Here is a 15681-nt window from a genome sequence, read left to right as displayed (position 1 = left end):
TACATGAACTTTTAACCCGAGGTTGTTACAACCTTCTTTTATGTCTTTACTTGCTAAATCTTGTGTAGCAACAAGGTTCTCTTTTGTGTCTCGCCTTGTGGGTTCTTATGCAGAAGCAAGGTCCTCTTCAATCTCCATCTCCAACTCTAGTTTCTAAAAGCCTTTTTCTTCCCCAACAATTATGATGGTTCTTGTATGAAAACGAAGATTTCTTATTCTTGTGCTATAACATGTTTTTCTTCCACCATTGTTGGTTCTTGCATGAAATCACGGGTTTCTTTCTGTTCTACTTCAGTCTTAACAATCGGGCTTAGGTCTTTAGTGTATATGGTTCTCTTCCTCCTGGGGGTTTCTTTCAATGCTGGTCTATTTTTCGTACACCTTATCCTTTTTTGTTAGATCTTTTCTTCCAATGATCCACATAATTGTCTTTTTCTTATTATGAAGTTATAATAGGGTCTTCCTCTGTCATGGAAGTTTCTAAAAGAATATATTTTTTAATTTTTTATTTTTTTTTAACGATTAAAAGATAATTATTGTGGAGTATTACCAAATCCTTGAAAATGGTTAAATTTAAATTTCTCAAAACGAAAAACCATGGTTCATATCTCCTCAAATCACATAAAAGTGTTTTGCAACTATTAAAAAATAACACTTAATTCTTATGACCTATAAAAAAAATATAACACTTGTATGAATGAGAATTTTTCTTTTATTAAAAACACACACTAGTTTAGAAATTTGGCCCATAAGCCTATTTCTCTAAACCTTATCCTACGAAAGTGAATGGAATTGGTTCTATATACAACCCTAAAAGTATTGCGTAAAGAAACGAACTCAATTTTATTGTGAGGACCCCAGGCTTGATCGACCACACTAGAATTTACGAATGTAAAGTGGAGTTATACTGATCCACTCATGAACGAACTGGATTATTCCAACAATATTTTCCCTCAACATATTTTCCTGATGTTCCATCATTTTTCTCTCCACTTGCTAAATTTTTTTTTCAATCTCCTCGATGTCAAACCCTCCAAAGTTTCCCTCAATCTCCTCGATAACAAACCCTTCTACATGACCCAGGTTTTCTCAATTTAATTTTGAAGAACAAACCGATCTATTGACACCTTGATGAATTCTGAACTTTTAAAAAATTGATGGTCTAACAAATGAGCAGCATGTGGCCTTCGCTCCAACGATTCCAAGCATTTCTCGATCAAGTCTCAGGTTGTCATATCATTTACACCTCTTAACCCCCGAGGCCTTTTCCCTATATTAATTGTAAGAAAGGTTGCCTTCACGTTCCACATTCTTAGTATGGATACTCTAGCATCAGCATCTCCAACATGCACATGTCGAACGCATACATGTACACCAACTCATTGTAATTCTCCTCAAGAATCTCTGGATCCATGTACTCTGGAGTCTCTAGAATGGATCTCTTCATGTTTTTATTTGCTTGCATAATGAAAGCCAGTCTTAGGTCCCTAATCTTGAGCTTGCCCATGTTCCCGTTAATGAGTATGTTCTCAAAAATAGTTTCCTAGAAACTAGGATAATAATATAAATATCACGACCACTTGGGGTCGAATCAAAACAATTTAAAGGAAAATAGCATAAATAAATAACTAACACAATATGCCAAGACAAATTGGAATTATCAGACCATATCCACTGCAACTAACGTCGTCATAACCAATGAACTTCCAAAATAAAGTGTACACCTGTTACATATCAAGGACAATGAAATCAATAATTGAGATTATTATTAAAATAAGGTGGCTATAGAATCTAATATTTTTAAACTAATAAATTGATTAAAATATCTAAGCATACCTTGAGAATATTTTGAATTGAAAGTAGAAAGTTGATAGTATCTTATTTAGTAGAGTTTTTACTTTAAGAATCTTACATAATTACAAATTTAACATTGGCATACTTAATGATTATCTGGGTGTCTGACAACTGTGGATTATATTTTAATCCAAAGGCCTTTTTATCACTTTGATTGGTCCTAAGTTGGTTCAACATCCTTGGTTGTTTTCTTGTCGGAGTTAGTGGATTTTATTCTATGGCAAGGAATCATGACTGAATACCTCTGTTACCAGTACTTTCTTTGTACACATCTATTGGAATTGGATTTGTATTGGTGAAAATTATCACATTTGTATGCATTATCATGAACTTGACCATAAACATTATCATCCACAAATTCACAATGAGGATTAGATTGAGGCTTGTTCTTTCTCAATATGGGTTCCTCAAGATCATCGACATGGACATAAGTAACTGTGACATGGCCCTATTTATACTTATTTCATTGAGCTCGAGCTATGTTATGAGTTATTTGTTTACTTTTAATTTGAGATGAAAGGTCCGAATTTGACTAACCCTTTTCTTTCTTATGTGCTTGTCATAAATGGCCAGTATAATCCGACAAAATGGGCTCGAAATCATCCTTAGCTTCAAGTTGCAACTCCACATGTTGAACCCTAAATTTCTTTTCCATGTTATGGGTGGCACAGGAAGGTACATAGTTGGCAGGTTCAACAATGACTTCTTCACATTAATTAGATTCGTTCTAATGACAAGGGTTTCCAGGACTCAAATCATCACGACCGTGAGATACAAAGGGTTTTGAGGTAGCTTATCGAGAATTATGTTTATTCGGTGAAATCCTAAGAGGGATTACTTCTATGTTGCCACCATGAGGGTTTTCAAAAGCATTCCAACAAAGGAACGAATACGAGGAATCCCCGCATTTGGCCAACTAATTTTTAACTAATATACAAATTAATATGTGGTGGAACAAGTTGCACTCATGATTTTACATTCTTTTTCATAAAACCTGGCCATTTTTGAAATTATTTTATTCAAATAGAATGGAAGGTTTAACTTATACTGAAGAAATTCCATCAAAATATGTATGTTATACAAAAACACAAGGTCGTGTCGACCCTCGTATGTAATGAAGCACCTTATGAATGAAACTAAATCCTTCCATTTCGTTTTGACGAAGTGAACTAACATACCTTTTACACAATAGGTGGTATCCTTTGAGACCATAAATTCTTGCTAGGGGATGTCATGTACCAGGAATTTCTAAGACCAATTTTTGCCCTCGGTGGAAACGTGAGTTTCCTTTACTATAAAGCTTTCATCAACCATTTCAACATCTCCAATTTTGGTTTACAACCATTATAAGTGGAGTCGAAATGATTAAATACAACTTGATTATGGCCCTAGAAAGCTTGCTTAAAATCCCACCATCTGGTTTTCTGGAACAAAACGAGGTACTCCTCATAAGATTGAATAATTTCACTTCCAGGAGGCTGTGTTCTAACCATAGGCACCATTGTAAATTGGGAGGTGGAACTTAGAGGTGATTTCATGCACTAAGAAGGGAACACAAGCTTGGTATGATTTTAGGAAACCAAACCATAATATTTTATGATAAAACATAGGTCAAGAGTCTGTATTCAAATACAAAGTATTCTTAATGGAACCCTAAATTTTGAAATGATCCACTGGGATTCAGTACTAACGATACTTGATTGTATTTATAGTACTTCAAAAATGGTAATAAAAACACATGCCTTTAGACACTTCGATCGTATAATGATTGTCTAGGTGTTAAAACATAGACAAGCCAATTTGGACGAGCAAGTCTGTATCATCATATAAACCTATCATTCATTCAACACCACACCCTACCACATGGATATACACAACTTGTTGTTTTCCCAAGTATTAACTATATGGATTATGGCTTATCCATCAAATAAGTATATAAGGATTTACCACATTAGAAATTTAATTATGAAAGTAAGCACTGTACATAGAGTTAGCTTATACCACCTTTGGCTATAATAACAACCACCAAAACCATAATTATTGAGATTAATAGCGCTAGGTGATTTTAAATAGCTTAAGGATGAACCTTTATGATATAGTATGGAGTATGAAATGCATTGTCACATATTCTAATAAAGTCCAAAAGAAATACCTAAATCATTCATATTCCAAAACCATATAACATATAGAAACACCATGTCATAAGTATAAGGTCAATCCATAATTAGGGAAAAGGAACTGTGTAAGAGTAATATTTAAAACACCAAGTTTATATCTAGACTTTTACCAAATGGTATCAAGGTTGTTCATAAAAACAAAAGGAAGATGATGTCTATAACTGCATGAGTATGATGTTGCATAAATTTATCCAAGCAACAAAAGACATACATCAACCAATTGATATTAAGATTTAGGATTTTCCTTAAGTTTCTTCAAGATCACCATCGGAATCATAGAGTTAATGAAAAGAGGATTATGTCAAAATTTAAAACAAAATTAGCACAATATTCACACCATATATATATATATATATATATATATATATATATATATATATATATATATATACATATATATATATATATATATACATATATATATATACATATATACATATATACATATACATATATACATATATATATATACATATATACATATATACATATATATATATATATATACATATATATATATATATATATATATACATACATATATATATATATATATACATATATATATATATATATATATATATATATATATATATATATATACATATAGATATATATATATATATATATATACATATATATATATATATAAATATATATATATATATATATATATATATATATATATATATATATATATATATATATATATATTTTATTTTTATCTTCTTGAGAAAATGAGTCATCATTTCAAATCACCAAGGCAAAGAAAAAAATCTAAAATAAACAAGAAACATAAACAAAGGGACCTGCTTAATTCAAAGAATGTAAGGGGAGGTTGTTGGGTGGCCAACAAGTTCTAAACCTAATCCTCGTTCTAAACCTAATCCTCTATTATGGATGGGTAAAAGTAGTTAGCTCTTATTACCTGAACTACAATCCTTTTCCTTAGACTAAACTATGATATTTTGTTTCTAAGGCATTTGATAAGAGGAAGAGGTTTTTTAGGACCCATTCCACATTTTCTTATGGGATCACCAATTTTTTCCAAGATGCCAATGCAAGTCCTTTCTTTATTTAATCTTTTGAGCAAATAATTTTGTATAAAAAATTCCTAACTCTCTATAGCACACCTTTTGTGCCTAATCCAATGAAATTCAATATGATGGTATTGCTTCTAGAACGTTTTTGACAACTACCAATGTCCCCCTATTGAGAGCCATTGATTACACCAATGGTTTAACTTCTTTTATGGCAATCAACCATTGTAAGCCCCCCTTTTTGGTATAGGTTTATTTTCAAGTCGAAGCCCAAGTACTTTAAACCTTGATCCAAATCTATCACCTAGTATGGAAATAACTAGGATACATATCCTTGCTCATGTTGTAGTATGTCTCACATGTCCATATTGAATTTATCAAGATTTATTAGCATACTTGTAGCTTTATAAAGTAAGTCCAAAATATCTTTAAACTTCTCAACTAGCCTTCTTGTACCCTCACAAAAAATTAGTATATCATTCACAAACAAATGATGTGTGATATTGCATGTTGAGCCAATGTAAATTCCTTTAAAGCTTCAATTTTTTTATTCCTATTTTAATGGTCTACTCAACCCTTCAATTATTAGTAGAAATATGAGAGAGAAGAGTGCATCCTTCACTATAATCCAAACCTAGTATGAAGAAAGGGGATGCCTCTCCACTGATTAAGAAAACAAAGAATACATAAGTAATGTAACTCATTGCTCATACTACAAAGTTATTGGAAAATCCTAAATGAATGAGGATCAAACTCAAGTAAAACCAACTTACCCTATCATAGGCTTTGGTGAGGTTTGTTACTCCATTGATTAAGACAACAAATAATACATAGGTAATGTAACTCATCGCTCATACTACAAAGTTATTAAAAAATCCTAGATGAATGAGGATAAAACTCAAGTAAAACCAATTTACCCTATCATAGGCTTTGGTATTGATCGAGTGGAGGCATTCTTGAGCTATCCAAGCTACCTCATGGATTTGTCTTCCTTACAGAAAGCTAAACTAATCTCCGAATATTTTTTCCATAATGCCTTTTCTAGTCTTCTAGCTATGACCTGCGAGATAAGTTTTTAGATTTAGTTGCATAGGGATATTGGTAAAAAAATTATAAAAAATTTCAAAACATCCTCCTTTGGAACCAATGCAATGAAGTAGTATTATAATCCCAAAGCATTTTACTTGTATTTCTAGTGATTTCCACCACCCTCCTTATATATTCTTTAATGAATTCATAACATCCTAGGATGAATTCTATAGTTAGTCCATTTAGTTGGGGAAATTTTCCCTTTGAAAACTCTGTAAAGGTTGGAGCAATTTGTATTTTCCCAATTCTTTCATCAATTCCAAATTTTCCTCATTGTTTACAAATTTAGGAAAGAAAATTCACAGAGTCTTATCAATTCAATGATTGTGGCCCTAAAATCCTCTTTGAGAGAATAAAGAAATAGTGGATTTCTCCATATTCCGTCTTTAAGATTTTTCTCCCACCTATTTTATCACTTTAGTAATTGTGTCCCTATTGTCTTTGAAGAGAATAGACAAATAGTGGGTTATTTTGTTTTCTATGTCTTTAAAATTTGTTTCCTACATATTGTTTCCTTTGTCAATATTCCAAAAAAATACTATACTTTTCTATCATTTTCAAATTGATGAAATAAAATAGAATTTTCATCGCATTCTTGAAGCCAAACGGTCTTGCTCTTGAGCCTTGATTCTTTTTCTTTGTCTAGTAAGATATCCATTTTTTTCTTTTAGTTTCTTTGCTTCGATTTTCTAGGTCTCAATTCGGTGTCTAAAACCTTCACTATTATAAAAGGTCTCCATACCTTCTTCCACTTCATTAAGGAGCCTATCATCTTTTTGGATTTTTTTCTTAGCCCATTGGGATACCACTTTCTTTTCCTCCTTCAATTTGTTGAAATTGAAGTGGAGTAGAATCTCTTAGATGTTCATCATTGGGGCTTCTAGATATCCTTCATCCTTTTAACAACATCTTACACCTTCAACCATTCTAGATTCATCTTGAAGGAACTAGGTGATTTTTCCTAAGGAGGGACACTTTTAACACAATAGGATTATGGTTGGGGTTCCCTCTTGAGGTTGAACATTGTCTTACTCAAATAATTTAAAAAAAAATGTTATGATAATAGAAAATGGATTAGACTCTTGGCTATTATTTCTTCCATTGTTCTCTTATTTCTTCGAGAAAGAATTAGTTGTGTTGGTTTCATATCTAAAAAACCCACTGCTTCTATTTTTCTTATAAAATGCCTTGATAGATAGCTCATATGAGTAGTAGGTCCCAAAATGTTTGAAGCTCATAATTTAAAGTTTAAGCATCTCCGTGTCACCGCAAGGCAAATCTGAATACATTCCATACCATTGAGGATTTTTTTTCCCAATACTCCACTATACAAAAGTAGGGGTCATAAACATTTACAACATAGGTTTATTAACCCATATCCATTGAGAATAAGGGTACCCATAGACTTGTAGGAAATTCCCAAAAGTAGATATTGTATATGAAGACCTCTTCCATCTAGTTTTATTCCCAACAAATCTCCCAATAGAACCAATGTAATAGAATTCCCACCCAATCATAAATTTTGAGAGTTCTTATGTACACCTAATGTACTCGTAGGTCTCTACTCAAACACCCTATTTCCAAGGCCTCTTGTAATAAATCTTTTAATATATGTCTCCCTCAGCTACATCGCTACCCTATGACCTCTTGGGTAAAATGTATGTTGAGTGCTCACATGGAAAAGAGCCTTGAACTTACTAAAAAATGAGATCAAGGAAGGGAAGCTACACCTAAAAACCATAATCCCCATTCTCTCTTCCATTATTCAATTAAGGTTCAAAAAATTGCCATTAAAATAGAGAGGCACTTTTGTTAAAAGAGAGATTGAAAACATGGGAAATTTCATGAAATGTTAGAAGAGGAGTATCTAATGAGAAAATAAAGGAGTAGTACATGGGCTAGATCTTAGAGGTTAATGATAGAAAATGGGTGTGTTTGGGAATTGAAGGAATGGGTTTACAAGTGTAGTATATGGGTTCTTGTGGAAAAGGTAGCCTATTCAGTAAGCAACTTGTGCAATGAAAGAATGGAAATGGTGGATAAGTGCACCATAATGGAAGAAATAGGTTTGTGGCTCCATATTACCAGTGTTTTATTAAGGGATGTCAATTTCATAGAGGAAAAGGATGATTCTACTTACTCCAAGAATGTTAGACTTCAACCCAATGTCAACACCTATACATTCTTTTCAATATTAATGGTTAGTATCTAGTCCATTTTGGTTAATTCTTATGTTTCATAGTTCTTATGTGTTATGGTCTTGGAGTTGGCATATGTTTGATCAATTCTAGTTTTTTAGAAGAAACTAGGAGGGAGGAGTGTTGATTTTTTTGGATTTTTTTCTTCTATCAAGAAGTGGATATTTACATAACAATTAGTGTCTATCATTTCTTTTTCATCTGTGGTTCACAGTTACTGAGTGGCCACTACATCCACGGGTGATAATCCAGGTAGATCCAACCAAAGGGATCTACTTGTCAGCTTATCTGGTTGGACCTAACCCCAAGGGCATCGAGGAGATTTGGCCCCGTGACCTCCCAATTGGAAAGGTACTTAGGAACGGGAATTTGACCAATTGAGCTATCCCTTGGGGCTATTAGTGTCTATCATTATCATATGTTCCCCAAGCTCTTATTGGTAGTATTCTCCCTCTAAAACTTTGGCATACTAGAAATTAAATTATTGGGGGTTATTATTCCTAAGTACTCCTAGATCTCTACTCAAACCCCGTAATCTCAATGCCTCTTGTAATAAATGTCTCAATATAAGGCTCCCTCAACTACATGACTAGCCTACGACCTCTTGGATAAAAAGTACGATGAGTGCTTCATGGAAAAAAACCTTGAACTTAGTAGAAAGGGAGACTGAGGAAGGATTAAAAATACACCTAAAATGCTAATCCCTATCCTCTCTTCCATTATTCACTTAAGGTTCAAAAAATTGCCATTAAAATAGAGAGGTACTTCCATTCCAAATCCTCTCTTGAAAATTAATAAGAGATTGCAAACATGGGAAATTTTTTGAATGTGAGAAGAGAAGGATACCTAATGAGCAAATAAAGGAGGAATACATGGATAGATCTTAGAGACAAGGTTATCAAGAATCTAAGACACCAATAGTTTTAGGATGATTGAGTTCCACTAGTTTCATAGATCCTTTATTGTTCAAGTAGTGGAGGAGAGGGGCATCCAACATCAAGCTATTCTAAAAAAAAATGGATCTCATGGATAGGAAAATTGAGGCAATGTTCGAAGAAGTCCTTGGTGTCAATATCATAGTTTCTCCTCTCCTTGAAAGTGATAATGAGGACATGAAAGACCTTGATGGTACTCCAAGATCGAGGGGGACACCCTTCAACCCTATTCACATTGAAGATGATCCCATGCCAGCAAACTAAAACTAGAAAAAGATGCCCTAGGGATCAACCTTATTAGGCATGCCATGGTGACACAAATATGCTTTCTACCCTATTTTACTTAAGAAATATTATTGTCCTTTTATGATTTCCAATTAATAATTCTAGTATCCTTGATGTATTATTTAGGTAAATAAGATGATAATCATAGAGCTTGTTGTTTTGAAAAAGCAAACATTAAATATAAATTTTGTCTCATTATAACTTAATTTTCTTTGATATTAATATAAATTTGATCTAATTATTGAAAAAAACAAATAATCATGGTTATTAAAATAAAAGTGTGTTACGTTATATTAAATATAAAGAATAAATTAATATTATAGTAAGGGGTTTTAAAAATTAGTAAAAAAAATTGAAAAATAAAATATAACTACATGATGGAAGGCGAATAATATCTTTAAAAGTTATATTATTGCTTGATTTTAGACTTTTGTGATTCAAAGTGGTTTTGATCAATTATTTCGGATTAATCACATCAAGAGATTTTGGTCCACATTTCGAACCAACTAATGTGGTTCATCATCATGACAAAGGTGAAAAAATCAGGTAGTCAAGAATGTTTAAATAGCAAATTTGTTCCAAAATTAGCCGTTAAAAAATTAGTTGAATAAATTTATTATTATTTTGTTATATTTTATTTTAATTTATTAATATTTTAATTAAAATAATATTGAATTCAAAATTAGTTAAATTAATATTTGTAAATATATAATTAAAAATAAATTTAATAAAATTATTATTAAAAATGAATAATATTCGACAATTATATTTAAATATTATTATTATCTAATAATTTACATAATTAAAGAAAAATAATATTAAAATTATGAAAACAGTTTTTTCCTAGTTTCTAAATATAAAATGAAAAACAAATTTATCATCAGAATGATTCTGCAAAAGTTAAAGTAATTTTTTTTTTAATTTCTTTTTAGCGATTAAAAGACAGTTACACAAAATCCTTGAAAATGGTTCGGTTCAAATTTTTCTTAACGAAAAAGCAGGGTTCATATATCCCCAACCAGGGTTCATATATCCTCAAATCACATAAAAGTGTGTTCGAACTATTAAAAAATAACACTTAAACCTTATGATGCACCAAAAATAACACTTGTATGGATGATAATTTTACTTTCCATTAAAACACACACCAGTTTAGAACTTTGGCTTACTTTGGCCCATAAGCCTAGCCCTCTAAACCCAATCCTACCAAAGTGAATGGTATTGGCTATATATACAACCCTAACCCTAAAGTATTAGGTAAAGAAACGAACTCCATTTTACTGTGAGGATCCAAGGCTTGTTGATCGACTGCACTATAATTTACGAATTGAAAGTGGAGCTGTTCTGATCCACTCACGGGCGAAGAGGATTATCCCAGCGATATTTTCCATCAATATACTTTTCCCGCGGTCCCATGCTTTCCCTATTCAGTTGCTCAAATTTTCTTTCAATATCCCCGACATCAATCCCTCGAAATTTTCCCTCAATCTCCCTGATATCAAACCCTTCTACACGACCAACCTGTCCGGGCATTCCAAACTTGTCTGCCATTAACGGATGTTCTCGGTACGAGGCCTCGGCCCCTAGAAAAACCCAATCGCTTCTCCGTCGGTCTGGTGGAGGAAACCTACGCCCTTTCGGAGCAGCAGATTTGAGATCTGCCCCAAAGTCCCGCGTTTCCTCAATTGGATTTTTCAGAACAGACCGATCTGTTGGCACCTCGGTGAATTCCGATTTTTTGAAAAATTCATGGTCTAACAGACGAGCAGCAGGCGGCCTTCGCTCCACCGGTTCCAAGCATTTCTCGATCAAGTTCCGGGCCGCCGAATCCGTTACACTTCTTAATGCCTGAGGCTTTTTCCCTCGACTAATTGTAAGAAAGGTCTTGTCCACGTTCCCGCATTCCTTGTACGGATACTCCAGGGTCAGCATCTCCAGCAAGCACATGCCGAACGCATAGACATCCACCAGCTCACTGTAATTGCCCGCAAGAATCTCCGGAGCCATGTACTCTGGAGTCCCCAGAATGGATCTCTTCACGTTTTTATCAGCCTGCATAACGCAGGCCAGTCCGAGGTCCCCGATCTTGAGCTCGCCCGTGTTCCCGTTAATGAATATGTTGTCGCACTTGAGGTCCCGGTGGGCGATTGGGGGTTTCTGCCCGTGCAAATAAACGAGGCCTTGCAGAATTTGGCTTGCCCATGACCTAATGACCTTCTGCTCCACGTGCCCGTACTTTTCCATGTATTCTCTCAGGCTCCCCGACGTGCAGAGCTCCGTGATGAATACCATGGTCTTGTGATAATCATCGAACCAGGCGTCATAGCATCGCATTATATTTTTGTGGTGCAGATGCCTGAGCAGTTGAACCTCAGACTTCAGCTTCTGGATATGGTCATTCCACTGGGCTGGATCGAAACCTGATTGCGGGAGATCCACCTGGTTCCACGCCACTTCTATCCCTTCGGCTGGGTCGAAAGCTCTATACACGGACTTGCACGAACCCCGTCCCAGAACTTCATTCTGTCTGATATATCTAGGAGTGACATTCCTCATCTCTATAAAAACTAGGAGTGAATTTGGTCAATTGCTTCCTGGCCTATTTCACAATGGCCTTCTCTCCGAGTGAATAAGCCACGGCAAGAACTATGGTGGATGCAGGCAGAAATAGGAAATTTTTTATTCGAAAAGCAGTGGACGTAAATGTCGAGCAACGATCGGTATAGCTCGTGGAGAATAAGAATATTTTAAAGGATGGAGGATCATTTGCTTTATTCTTATATTCTCGGTTCGCATGCAAGAATATATGGGTTGGCATGCAGTCGGTGACACGAGAAGATAAGGGACGGATCATTATTCTTTTCTTTCTTTCTTTCTTTTGGTTGAAAAAAAAGGGACGATACGAACATTAGTGTACACTCGATCCGAGAAAGTGATGATTTGAAATAATTTGTGATTGGAGAAAGTGATGATTTGCTATAGTTTGATTTCATAGTGTAAACCGTTCACAATTAGGGAAAAAAAAAATTGTTTAAGTTTTAATATTTTGAGTGTTTAACTCGTTTTGGGGTTTTGATGGTGCTCATCTATTTTCATCATAAAAATAATAATTTAAACACTCATATAAAGAATTCACAAATTCAAAAGAAAAATTCACCATCTGGAGAAAAGTGTGGCCTCAAGCGAATTTGATTTGATTTCGCAAATACAGCTGTTGACATCATCGAAGCCATAAACAATGCCCCCTCATTTTTCGTTTATAAAATTTAACGTTAAGATAAATCTGGGCATATAAACAAAATTCCGTTCAACACCATACCGCATATCAAGTGTTGCTACCCTGCCTCACTTTGCATGTATGGAACAGTGCGAAAAATGGACGGATAATATTTTGTGTCGGTATATTATCCTTGTCAGAATTATAGCATTAAGTAGTTTGATTTAAATGAAGCTGGTTTTTGGGTATTGTATGATGCTGGTAAAGGAAGTATAGTTGAGTGTTTTCTTATTGGAGTATCAAGATGACATTGTGTTTCATTCGTTAATTAGAATTTGTGATTGTAAGTGATATTTTGGTTAATTAGACTTTTGTTTAGAGTTAATGATTAAAGAATAGTGTTAAACGAAGGTATTGACAGGGATAGTGGTTATTATATTTAGAATTTGTTTTTATTTTGAGTCTAAATTGTATTTAAAAAAATGGTACTTTACACGTTTCTTAATTTCATAACAAGTTCAAGAAGAGCCAAGGATGTGGTTCGGGTCAAAGGGTAGGGTTTGAATAAAGGTTTGGTAATGGCCATTGGCAATTAATGAATGGCTGTATCAAAATGTAAGTTGGAGAGGCACTAGTATGAGAGGATGATTAGTCATGAGGGACATAGAGACAAAAGAAAGGGAAGAGATTCCATAAAAAAGAAGATGAAGACATAGAATATATGAAGTTTTGTTTTGTGAACCTTATATCACTTCGCGAACATTAATATTGGAATTTGGCACGCATATTTGGGTTTGTTGGTCAATAAAAATGACCTTTCAACATCTTAAAGGAGACCACCGGGTCGGGAACTTAAAACAGTTCCTCTTCCATTGAAATGGTGGTTCCAACTTGTTCAATTGGGTTCAATTACCCTCTCTCTATCTCTACTAGCTTAAAGTATGACTTTCATCTACCAATAGAGAAGAGACATCAGATCGACTCTTCTTGCTAATAAGACAAGAAAGTGATCCTTAAGCTAACTTTATGGCCCAACCAAACCACTCTAAAGACTGCCCCTGTATGAGGGTACTTCTAGGACGCATAAAGTAGAAGTACATGCAAGGTATAATCTAATATGCATCTAATCCTAGACCTATCTTTGATTGAAGGAAAGATTAGTCCTTCTCTCAATCAAGAGCAAGCTAAAAGGATAGGAAAAGAAACAAAAGTATGTTGAAATTAGAATAAGATAAAGGAAATAGAGCAGGGAAATAGTTCCAAGATCTAATCCTTGTTCGAGCAAATAGATACAAATAAGTGCCCATTAAATAGCTAACAAACATCCAACTGCAAACATCTCCAATTCCTAATAAAACATATGCATAAGGACAAAAAGATTCATGCCACAATATTGAAATAGTTCAAATACATGACATGTAGAAAGAATGACATCTATAATATTAAATTGTTAGATAGCTAGCAGCTCAAGGAGATAAATGTTTGTCCTTATGTAAGTTCCAGTTTTCAAACTCATTTCTAATTAACCCTACAAGATAGCTTAACTAGATTCTAAATGAGCATTTCAGTAAATAGTCAACAGTAGTGTTGAAAAGCCACATGTATACGCATACTCTAGAAATGAATTTGAAATTTGAAGAATTTATTTTCAATAATAGAGTAAGAAATAGTGTTGTACATCTGATTACATAAATAAATCTTATTATAAAAATGAATCAATTACATAAAACATCAGAGAATTACAATAGTGCAGGTCATTGTCTCTAAATCAATTCTTTGTCTGCATAGATGGATCCGATCTCACTACAATAGTGCAAATGAGTCTTAACTCCTTATATACAAACAGGTTGTAAGCTCTAGTATTACTCTGCCTCTTTTCTCTCGGATTCAAATCTCCTTTGACTCAGCCCAGAGATGAGTATTTATCCATGATTTAGAAATAATAACAATTTCCCCAAATCTCTCAACAACAAAGTTAATTATAGCATAGATGGATTTAATTGGAATTCTGGCCAAAATGCAGATGAGCACAGTGGAATAGATTGCCTAGTTTGGCTTGTGCAGATAAGGATGATCTCGCTTGTCTCCTACTTGTTTTGAACCGATACGTGAAATCACATGTGACGAAAAACTGATTCAAAAACTTTCTTTTATTACAATATCCCTTTACCATCTGGAGGAATTTCGTTGGTGATAGACAAGATCTATTTCAATACTGGCATTAATCAGAAATTTCTATTATAACAAAAAACAGAATTAGCCATGGCATAAAAACAAACTTTGTAAACAAACTCTAATTATGCCCAAAACCAATAGAAAAATCAAGCGATTTTTTCAATTAATATGACATCGACCCCTAGAAGTGACAAGTGGAAAGAGATGAGTGGTATTAGAGAAAGGGATATCAAAGCTTTTAACAATGGGTATAAAATAAAAACGCTGATACGCCGATATCAGAGGCTCCGATATGGAGCGGACACGATATCTTATTGAAATCCTTTTAAGTAGTCTATCAATTCCGGATATCGGAGGTGAGTGGAATATCGAAAATAAAAAATCAGAGGGATATGATTATCGGAGGTCAGAGATCAGAGGGAGATGATTATCGGAGGTCAGAAGGATTGGTTTGATTAAAAATTAAAATAAAACTAATAAAATTGATATTTACAAATAAAAGTTTATTATTTGCAAATGAATAAGTTTACAAAACAAAAGAAATGTACATTTTATATATTTAGTAGGCCAAGATAGTGAAAATGTCCAATCTTCATTTAGGAACCATTTGCAAACCAAACAACCAAATTAGATCAAACGAGTTTTGATACGAAGAAAAAGACAAATCAAACTCATTGAAGCAATCCAAACTCATAAAATCAGAAAGAAACA

General features: G+C 33.7%; 1 pseudogene; it reads right to left on the bottom strand.

Moving 5' to 3' along the window:
• Nucleotides 1-10647: 10647 nt before the first annotated feature.
• LOC149202138 (putative serine/threonine-protein kinase WNK11 pseudogene) lies at nt 10648-12230 on the bottom strand (annotated as a pseudogene).
• Between the last annotated feature and the right edge of the window lie 3451 nt (nt 12231-15681).

Source organism: Pinus tabuliformis, chromosome 2_1, assembly GCF_031772625.1.
Source record: "Pinus tabuliformis cultivar Carrire ecotype Pingquan chromosome 2_1, CPIR1, whole genome shotgun sequence".
NCBI lineage: Eukaryota > Viridiplantae > Streptophyta > Pinopsida > Pinales > Pinaceae > Pinus > Pinus tabuliformis.
This window is presented reverse-complemented; position numbering and strand designations above follow the sequence as displayed.